The following is a 10,368-nucleotide window of genomic DNA, read 5'->3' as shown; positions in this document are numbered from 1 at the left end:
GTCAGATTTTATTTTTTCTATAGTTATTTTTACGCCACGACATGACCAAGAGTCGCAATAAAAGATTATTATTATTATAAATAGCAAACGCGAAAAAGTCGAGATAAAAAATGAAAAAAGGATAATTTTGGGAATGAGGGAAAAAAGGCGATAAATTAGAAAAACGTTGCTGCCATGGCCAAAAGGTTAGTCCTGTTTAATGTCTTTTTCTGTTGCCAAATTCTAAGAAAACAACAGGATAAGCTCACGGAGGTAGCTGTTTATCCCTTAGGCCCCCAGGGCCCCCTTTTGACTTATGCAGTACTGTGTCGAGGGTTTGGCTGTGGCATAAGTTAATTTGAATAGTGTTGGAGTTAGCACAGAAAGAAACCAAAGGATAGTGCTAGAAACGATAGAAAAATAAAATTCTAAGTTCTTTTTGTAACAAAAGTTCAACTATTGGTGGAAAAAGTGGTGTCACTTTTACGTTTGATACATCACTACGTGTCCCAAGATGGCGCTTGGGCGCAATACGGTTAAAAAACCAAACAAGCTGAGACATGGAGTACGGCAGTAGCAAGGGGGCGCTTTCTTTTCAGGCTGCTTCGGCTGCGCAGTGGGCTAGCCTCTTCAAATTCGGTGAGTGTCTTAAACGAGTTCAGCTCTTGATAACGCTGATGACGTCTTGATACATGGGCAAAACAATCATTCAGTGCTAGAGAAGGACGCAAGGGCAATGATACACTTTGGGGGACATAAGGGAAAGGAGGGAGCGTCAGCAGCAGTAGTAGATTCTGGGCATGTTGCTCCAAAAGCCCCTTCAAGAGTACAGTGGAGCTTGTTTGGAGGGAGCTAAGCATAGATGGGTCAAGACATGGAAAAATTAACGAGACACAACAACCGGTTTTAGTATCCAGTGAAGGTCAGGTCATGGAGTGAAAGTATTGGCCTCCAAAAGGAAAACTCTGATCAATATGTGTGAGCTGACTGAACTCTGAAAGGTTCATGTGAAAGGTCCCCATTAAAAAGCCAGACGTCACTGGTTTGTATGTTGCCTCTGGCTAACGACCAAACCATCACAAAATAAGAAGACAATTTGCAATTTAATTGCATTAGAAAATGATGTGTTGAAACCATGCCTTCTGTAGGGTCACAACCAATGGTATTGGCATTCGCAAAGTGCCTGGTCCTCAAATTCTGAGTACAATCTCCAGTCTAAGATTAGGAAGTTACAACTGACGTAAATGAGTTCTTTGAACATTGCCGAATTGCCAATTTTCCTAATCTATCAAGTCAGTTTTCGATGGTGTGCCCATCATTGCCGTTGCCGCTCGTTGTCAACGGTCCCTCAATGGTTTGTGATTGCGCGCACTTGCGCCCCCCTCCCCACCTCCTCCCGTCTACCTACCTTACTGCTGCTTCTGTGTGTCCCCTAAAGTGTAGTTTAACCAGTGCCGAAACCAATCGACCGTTTGAATGTCTTTCCACTGTTTTCCTTCTCATGTACCTGTTCGCACATGAACGAGTCCTTTGCCCGGCCTTGATCCATTTATCATTCATGGTATTCAATTATCAATCTTTACTTTACGGTTGCTCAAGCAGTAGAATGACCCACATCCCTGCCGTGAACATGGCTTGAGCTCGTCAAGCAAGTGGTGGATGGATTACTTTACCTCATTCAAAGACCGATTCAATTTAGATCAGATCAGAGGCAACTGCATCATCCGCCCCTACAGATTCTTGGCCGCTTATTACTTGTGGTCATAGCCGTCACTCCGCCCTTGGCCGACACATACGGCCATGATCGATCCTCTGCACTTTGAGGCCCACGCTTCAAGACAATCCAGCCCCTTATTGCCGTTCTCCCGCCCGTTTCCCACCCACCAGTGTTGTCCATGAAAACGAAAGCTTACAGACCGGGTCTAGCTCTTCGACTGACTCACTCGATTGGCGGTTGCTTGGCTGTAATGGTCCATAAATCGTTCCCACCGGCCCTGGATTGACTGGATGGCTTCAACCAATACTATTTAAAACACGCCAAGCATCTCTCCACGAAGTACGTATGTTCAGGCAATAGGTCAGCTATTGCATTGATTGGCCATCTCAAATTGTTTCTCTCCCAGACGTGGATCAAGAATAGCCTTCATGTCAATGGTATCACGACCCAGGCCATGGGTTTTCATTGCCCTCCACCAGCTCCACATTAACTGAAGTCGTCAATAGCTTTTACTACTGTTTGATTGTGTTTCACCCACCCAACTATATTTTGTTAATCATTTATCAACAAGTCAAGGATGCGGGACCTTCCCAGCGCTCATTTTCGTCTATGGCCTTCGCTTATGGCGTCCCAGCTCCCCCAGCTCATCCTGAAAGCGGCCAATGACTCCCTTTTCAAATTACTCAGAACATACCTCTGAGGGTCTTAGTATGCCAATAATGCATGAATGCATTTCATGAGCAAATGTGAGCTCCTTACTATTAACTGAACAATTGTTGGGAGCCTGACCTTGTCGGACGCAATTTCCGGACAAACCATGTTCTTCCAGGTCAACAATGTGGCATCATATCATTGTCCTGGGACCAACATTTCTTTGGAATATTGACGGTGGCACCCAATTGTCCGGCCACAAGATTGGCAATCTGTCCAATCGACCCATCCTCTACTCTACAACTACCAAAATTTCCATCACTATTCCTCTTCAATAGCGTTTATCTTACTTATTCCTGAAAACTGAGCTGATTGTTGTCAATGTCATCTGTATTTTCACCTGGTTATCAATATACATATCAATTAAACCCTGTTTTATGCTCTCATTTTATTTATATGATTTATATATTAACATTACTGACGTGACCTTAGGTTAAAATACGGGACCACGATTTTAACCTGTGATCTGCTGATGAATAGTACTGTGATATTCAAGGAAAATTGTTGTCCATTTATTCATGCTTGATTTGAACTGAAAAATATGTAAATAAAAGTTACTATTTATTGCCAAAATTGAATTTCGGAAACCTATAGAAAAGTTATCAATCTGTTAACTAACGGTATAGTTCATAGAAAAGTAAAACAGGCCTTCAACTACAAATTAATATTAGTTAACATCTGAGGAGATTGTTAATAAACACGACGTTTGGTTTGTGCTTGTATCCCTCATTTTGTTAAATCCTTATTATTTCAATCATCTTTTATTTATCGTGCATGAACGGAAATTTTAAATGAATTCAAAGCACAAAAGGTAGTTAATGATATGATTGCTGGCATATTCACTTGGTCAGATACCAAAATCAAAATACGTATTTGGCAAACTATTGTGATCAGGGGGTTTTGTTTGTAGACAATCCAAAGAAGAACTGTTTGTCATGAACTAAATGTTTCCCAAATTGTTCAGCAAGCATTTTGACATAAATTTTCTTGCATAGACGCGCCAAGGGATGCTTAATAAAGCATCTTTATAAAGCATCTTCGAACGCACACTATACATTGTGAACACGAACATCCCTTGTTCTGCCCATGTAGGCGTTTGGAGCGACACCTGGCAAATTGTAACCCATAGCAAGCCGAACGCGCCCCCCTTGGGCAGTAGTGGAGAGGAAAGCTCTCTGAAACCTCGCCAGATGACGTTTCAGTTTTGCGTTACCTCCTAACTGAGAGCTAGAATAAATGAAGATGGAATTCATTGAGCACTCTCTCAGCGGGAATCCATCTGATCAGGGGGTAACCCAGAGCGCTACAAAACCTTGCTATAAGACGTTCAATCTTCGACCAAGCTTTCCCCTCCACTATTTACGAACTCCATAACTGAGGCTGCGGTCGTATCCTATCGCATATGCTGTGTGATCTATTGAGCTTCTTTCTTTATTGACAAGAAATTAAATCTTTTTTATTACAATGCTTAGCATTAGGACACTTTTTTTAGTGATTCCGCTGTTACGGTACAGTACACACTTGATTCTTTTCAAGAATCTAGTACTAGTGCTTAGGGCACTTTTGCTCACTTAATGATTAGATTTATGTTGTATTTGATCCCCAACTGAATAAAGTCCTTGTTCTCAGAAGACATCCTTCTCTTTGTTACGTATCATCGTAGGAAGAAAAGAAAAAAGATCAAAAAATGAAAATGGACAATAATATTTTTTTGGCCCCAAATCCCCAAAATATGTGAAAAATAGTTTTTATGGAAAAACATTTTTGGTCTGAATCTAATTATTATCTACACCTAACTTCTTTCTGATCGCTATCATTCGATGGTGTTCTGTGCACAATGAGTACATCATCCTAATATGATATGGAAAAGTGAAGTGCATGATCACGGAATTGTGTTTATTAAACTGCCCTAAGAAAATTTATATCAACGTCTAGTTGAAACCATGAAATTGATGGACATCCCAACATGCATTCTCTTTGGCGATCAGTCAGCTCCTCACCCTCTGCTTGGAGATGGACGATGCCACATGGAACCGGGTTGATTGTTTATTGTGGCAACCACTCCAACACCACGTAGTGGTAGGGAGGTTTGCTAGAATGGGTGTGATGAGTTAAAAATGAAAATAAGCGTGAGAGGAGGAGGTACTCGTGTGTTTTCAATTCCTTAAAAGAACTAGCTCCCTCACGAGTAACTAGAATTGAGATTGGAGCGAAATGTTTTCAAGGCAGTCTCTGATCGTACACTTTGTGGAATTTCATTGCACCTTGGAATGGCTCGAATCGACGCAACATAGTAAACAACCGGGGTCCAAAAATGTTCAGCCAACTACGATCTTGTTTCACGATGATTTTATCCTTCATATTTAATTTTAATACAACGCTCCTTCTTCCTCATTTCCCACCAACACTTTGACATGACCCTTGAGCAATTTGAAAGTCCACAACATTTCACTCTTCACCCGGTTAGATTTTAAAGATTCACTGCCAACTTTCAAAAGGCGCTAAGTGTACCTAAGCCCATCTGTTCCACGTATTCTTTTTGTCAAGCGGCCCAGAACCGATTCGAATCAAATGACATCTTTGCTGAACGTCGGAGTCCAGGTTGGATAGCTATTTTCCAAGGATGAGCGCATATAGGTGTTAAAGACTTTGATTAGAACCATTAGACACTGGCTTGCAAAATGTCTCTTTAGCAGCCCGATCACCCTGTTGGCCTTTAACGAAACAGAGGCTACATGTCTAGAGAAGTTAAGCTTTTTGTCAACATGTTTACCACGATCTTCGTGTATTTCAATCAGGGCCAGCCCTGGCCCAATTAGTTCGTTATTTGCAAAAGAAAAAATTGCGGAGAATCCATTGTCTTCACCCTGCGCAACAGGAAGTACGGCTAGTTCAAGGAAACTCGAGGAGACGGTCAACCCGCCTACAACCATGGGTGAAGAAAGTCGGATACATGTTTGAAAGGAGAAGAAAGAGGGAATCCCTGTCGACCATAAATGGGTATCACAACTTCTCACATTCAGAGAAGAATATACATGATCCCCTAGAGACAAACGATGAGACGCTTCACCACTGAATCTCCAAATGGGGAAGTCATCTTATGCACAGGGACAGTCACAATCCATTTCTCGAGTCATCTCAAGTCAGAGTTTGCACTGTGAGTTGGTTCCTTATCAGAGAGGTTCAAAGTCCTCCAAGGAATAAGGAAGTGCAGAGCCATGCAAAGAGCAAGAAGACCTGGGAAAATGCAGAGTCTGAGTACAGTACTTCGTTACTCTGACAGAGGACCTTCAATCCCGTCTAGTGGACGCTATCTAAGGATCTCTGTTGGACCATCTCGCCAGATATCGAACAGTAATTACTAAAGCTCGGGCAGCAAACATAAATATTCGAATGTGAGAAGTTGTCTGAACACAAGGTAACGTAAAAAGTTGTTACTGTAATGAAAATAAGTTTTGACAACCATCTGGAATCTACTCTCAACGGCAAAGCAAGTTATTGTTTCCGACCTCTAGAAATTATCAACCCATTGATTTCATATGTGCATGTCCCCTCTTTCATTGGCCCAACAATTCCCCCATTTTCTTACCGGAGCAAGACAGGTGGTAGGCGGCGTGTTCATTGATGAAAAAAGTAGATAAACTGTACAGTTTGTCTTGAAAGTAGTCTAGATTTCCCAGACGACCGAGATCGTTCTGGCATTGTATGGAGTAGAGGTAGAAAGTTATTTTTATCCAATTGTATCTAAAGTTCGTCTTTGATTTGGCAAGAATCAGGTGTTAGGGTGTTAAACTCTTGAGTAGAGATCAGCTCCATGTGATAGATGCTCACTACGGTAGACTAATATAGTGACCTTATTTTGTGGGATGGTTAGCCTGGAAGATTGGCCCAGGTGTATTCCAGACAAAAGAGATCTATCTGTATCCGTGGGGAGTAGGGGTAGCTAGCAATTCCTATCCTTAGTCGATTGATAATTGTATGATCTGTTTAGAGTAAAAGCCGGAGGCCTTAAGATAGGTCTAAGAAATTGAAGCCCCCTATTCTAGGTGTTCTCCATTACAGAGAGTGATCAAAATATTTTTAACTGATACTTGGGCCAAGAGTTCCATGGTTCCGTTCACTAAGGGAATTCAATACGTCAGGATCTTTCACCTCTGGCTGACCACCTTGTGAAAGCGCCTCTTTAAGGTACAAGTGCCCAGCAAATGAAAAAAAAAACAAGTAGCTTTCTTCTCCACTTCACCATGTAGAAGTATTATGTGACTATTCCTGGACCGGGCAACGTTGTTGCTTCGAAGAAACAGTTCCAAAAGAGGAAAGTGCCTTGGCTCAAGCTCGAATAACTTTCATTAGTGAGTGCTTGTAATTGTGGCGATTTCAAACTCAACTTGGATTTTGCGTTGGAAGGTAGGACGAAGCGAAAAATAGTATTCACCAATCCAGTCGGCGCCAATTTAGAACCTTCAATTTTTGATTCAATAGAATTGCATTTTGGAAGCCAAAGCTTTGGAGGGTTGGAAATCTTAGAATGAGTTATAAATAATGATGTGGTTAATGTGCCTTTGATGACATTTGGCAAACCTGTATTGCAGCGTTTGAAGTTAACGACATTTTTATGTTTTCAGTTCAGTGCTAGACATGCTTTTTTGATTTGTCATTATATCTCATATCACAGTCTCCTTTTGCTTGGGCAATTTGAGACAATATCCATCGGAATCCATAGTTTCCCCACGTAACCTCTGACACAAAACAGCACCTTGCTTGTCCGACAGAAATCTGATAACGATGGCTCTATCCACGTACTTCTAAAAAAAGAGATGGACTCCGCTCAGTCACAGATTCCCTTTCTTGGGTGACCCACAAGGGAGAAACGACAAAGTACCAACGCCAATTCAGCCTGTATTATGTCTTAAGGCTGGGTTAGTCTTGACCAGATCGGCTGGGTCAACAGTTTGGCATTAAGTGGTCAAATGGGCTGGAATTTTTGACTCCTCCAACTTGCATTGAAATTGCTCATTTAGGGTGTCTCTTTTCAAATGAGGAGGCTAATGATAAGGTTTAATATATACTTTCCATTGAAGGAAAGCTACCAAATGTCAAATATTTTGAACTCCATTATTGTGGAAATGCTTGTAATTATTTTCAACTTCATTTCATGGTTAAACCATGTCCATGCCCACTAACTAAATACCAATGAAAAGTCAAGCTGGCTTTGGCTATCAAATTTGATTGAACCCTGGTTGCGCTGGAGTCAATAAGTGGCCAGGACGGCAAAAAATTTGCCTGAACTCAGGTACTTCACTAATCTACGTCAATTGAGTGTCAAAATAACATCATTGTTGACCATATTTTGTCTAGGGCACCCTAGGCATGATTATCTATGATTAAGTGAAACTGTTCTTGCAGTGTTTTCAACACGAGGGTATTTCCCATTAGCATTGTGGTCAAATGTGAATTTCACCTTCAATTGCCCAATACCAATATGGCAAAATCACCAATATTGTGTCCATAGGGAAATTCTGAAGGTAAAAATCACAATGAAGAGGTAAGAAAGTATGAGCAAGTAGTGACACTTCTGGTACTTAATGTTCTAAACTCTCATTTAAGTCTAATTGAAAGTGGCAAAAACATGTGCATATCTCTTGTTTTCGACCAAAGTTTCTGTTTGTCAATGCATAACTAATAGAGGACGTGATATGAAGCCAAAGCAAAAACCTTTGAAAACATTTGGAATTCCTCAAAAATCAGTTCATTTTGAAAATCAGTTCATTTTGAAATTCAGCAAGAGTTATCATACCAATCCAAAAATTTGATATGCTCACTTCTTATAGTGTAATGATGAAGCTGGGTCTTGGGTTTGCGGCGTAATCACCCAAATATCTGAAAAGAGATCCTTGCAATAATTAAAGTCTAAACTTATGTCATAGTTAACTATCACCTTTATTAACTCTAAACAACTATACTAAACCAATTGATCTTAGTCTTTTACAATATGTACCGCAGAAATCACTGTCTCATCCTAGAATAAGAACAAGAACAACCTTTTAGTACTCTCTTTTCACATAGGCATTCACTCTTGCTGTCAGGGTGGGCAATTTTGAGAATTAGCGTGACTTTTGGACACCAAGTGGACAAAAGTGTCCAAAAGTGTCCAAAAGTGGACAAAAGTGGACAAAAGTGGACAAAAGTGACAAAAGTGGACAAAAGTGGACAAAAGTGAACAAAAGTGGGCAGAATGTGTCCAAAATTAAGTACAATTGTGCAAAAGGGGATTGACAAGCAAAACCTTTTAAACCCTAAATCATGTTATTTCTTTACCAAATCTAGATGTGAACCAGCAAATAGAATCAGTAATCAATAAAATCTAAGCTTTCTTCAAAACATAAATATGAAGTAACAACTAGCCTTTTCACTAACGTTTTTTAATTTGCAAGAATACACTTAACAAAATTCGTTATCTTGATACAATACAGCTTTATAAAGTCAAAACAAATATCTTTAATATATTTTGAATGTTAATAAGTCAAAGCCACACTATAATCAGGGCATTTGGCGGCTGGGTAATTTTAACAAAGATAAAAAAAATATTTTAAAAAAAGCTTAGGAGCTGAATATCAAATATCCAATAATACTTCTCATATTTGTAATATACATAACATATTTATAAGGAGTGCATGAATTACACTTTTATAATACATCTAAAAACTAAGATATATGTTTCTTTAAGAAACATTGGGAATCTCATTTCCTGACATCAAGCGCATCTTTAAAAGTTAAAAATATGCCTAACAATGTCTCAATAAACTTACTTATGGAAGAAAAACCATAAGTATAGGAAAATATGTCATTATTAGATTTTAGCAATTCGTAAGAAATTCAATTTTTTATATTAGTACTTTTTAAGAAGAAATCCCAAATGACTGATGATTTTAAGTAAAACATTTTTGCAAAAAGTTAATAATGTTGAATAAATGAAGCCAGATAACCAGAATATAATGTTTAGCTATTTCAGGTTTTGAATCCTTTGCAACAGCTGCATTCTACTAGAGGGAGACTTTGTTCCCTGCTTGCTTTCTAATCTAACGTAAGAAAAAAAGAGTTAAGAACCTGTCTTTCAAATACCTTTTTTGGGTATGTTAGAGGTATATGTCAAAGGTTTTAAAGACTTATCTTGCTCTGTGAACCATCAATGAGCAATTTTTGAAGTAGAGGATAGGTTTCATACAGAATATCCTTTATATTTGTAGTTTTAAAGGTTCGTATTTTTGGACACTTTTGGACACTTTTGTCCACTTTTGTCCACCCTTATTTTTGGACACTTTTGGACACTTTTGGACAGGGTGGACAAAAAGTGTCCAAAAATGAAATGCCCACCCTGCTTGCTGTGTTAGGCAATCAAAGTTACTGATTGTTAATGTTTGTTTAGGAGAATTGCAACAATGAGCTGAACGGTCTTTGAAAATCCCTATGATCAAGAATTGTCCAAGGACAAAGTAAACAAATTTTTAAGTAGCATTCCAGATCAACCCTACATTCCAGGCCTAGCTCGGTCTGCCAACTCAAACTCGTTGGTAGACCAAATAACATGGAAAGATTGAAAGGTAATGAATAGACGACCTATAACCTTTCATTTCAATAGCACTGGGGGTGACATTCCTTGTAGCATCAGTTAGAAAAGCCCGTGAAAAACCAAACAAAAAAACAGAAGGAATCACATTGAAGGAGCTCCTTTAAATTGAAAAAATGTTCTTGAACCTCAATTACTTGTAAAAAACGAATACATAATACCTCTCCCGCCCTAACTATTACATACTTTTTGGATTGTAAGAGTTATAACGCACCTCATGAGCTTGCTGTCATAGTTTCACACCATGCTGTTTCCAATTCAATTCAACATTAAATGTTTTCTACTGAAGAAGACTACATGTGGAAACTGAGAAGCTCATTTTCAATTCATTTAC

The 10,368-nt window shown here is 39.4% G+C and overlaps 1 long non-coding RNA gene across 1 annotated transcript; it reads left to right on the top strand.

Annotated features, from left to right (window-relative positions):
* The first annotated feature begins 1,391 nt into the window (after positions 1 to 1,391).
* LOC131883005 (uncharacterized) lies at positions 1,392 to 2,780 on the top strand. Its single transcript, XR_009373566.1, has 2 exons — positions 1,392 to 2,442; positions 2,526 to 2,780. It is a non-coding gene; the product is annotated as an uncharacterized LOC131883005 (long non-coding RNA).
* Positions 2,781 to 10,368: the final 7,588 nt, after the last annotated feature.

This window comes from Tigriopus californicus, chromosome 7, assembly GCF_007210705.1.
Source record: "Tigriopus californicus strain San Diego chromosome 7, Tcal_SD_v2.1, whole genome shotgun sequence".
Lineage (NCBI taxonomy): Eukaryota > Metazoa > Arthropoda > Copepoda > Harpacticoida > Harpacticidae > Tigriopus > Tigriopus californicus.
This window is presented reverse-complemented; position numbering and strand designations above follow the sequence as displayed.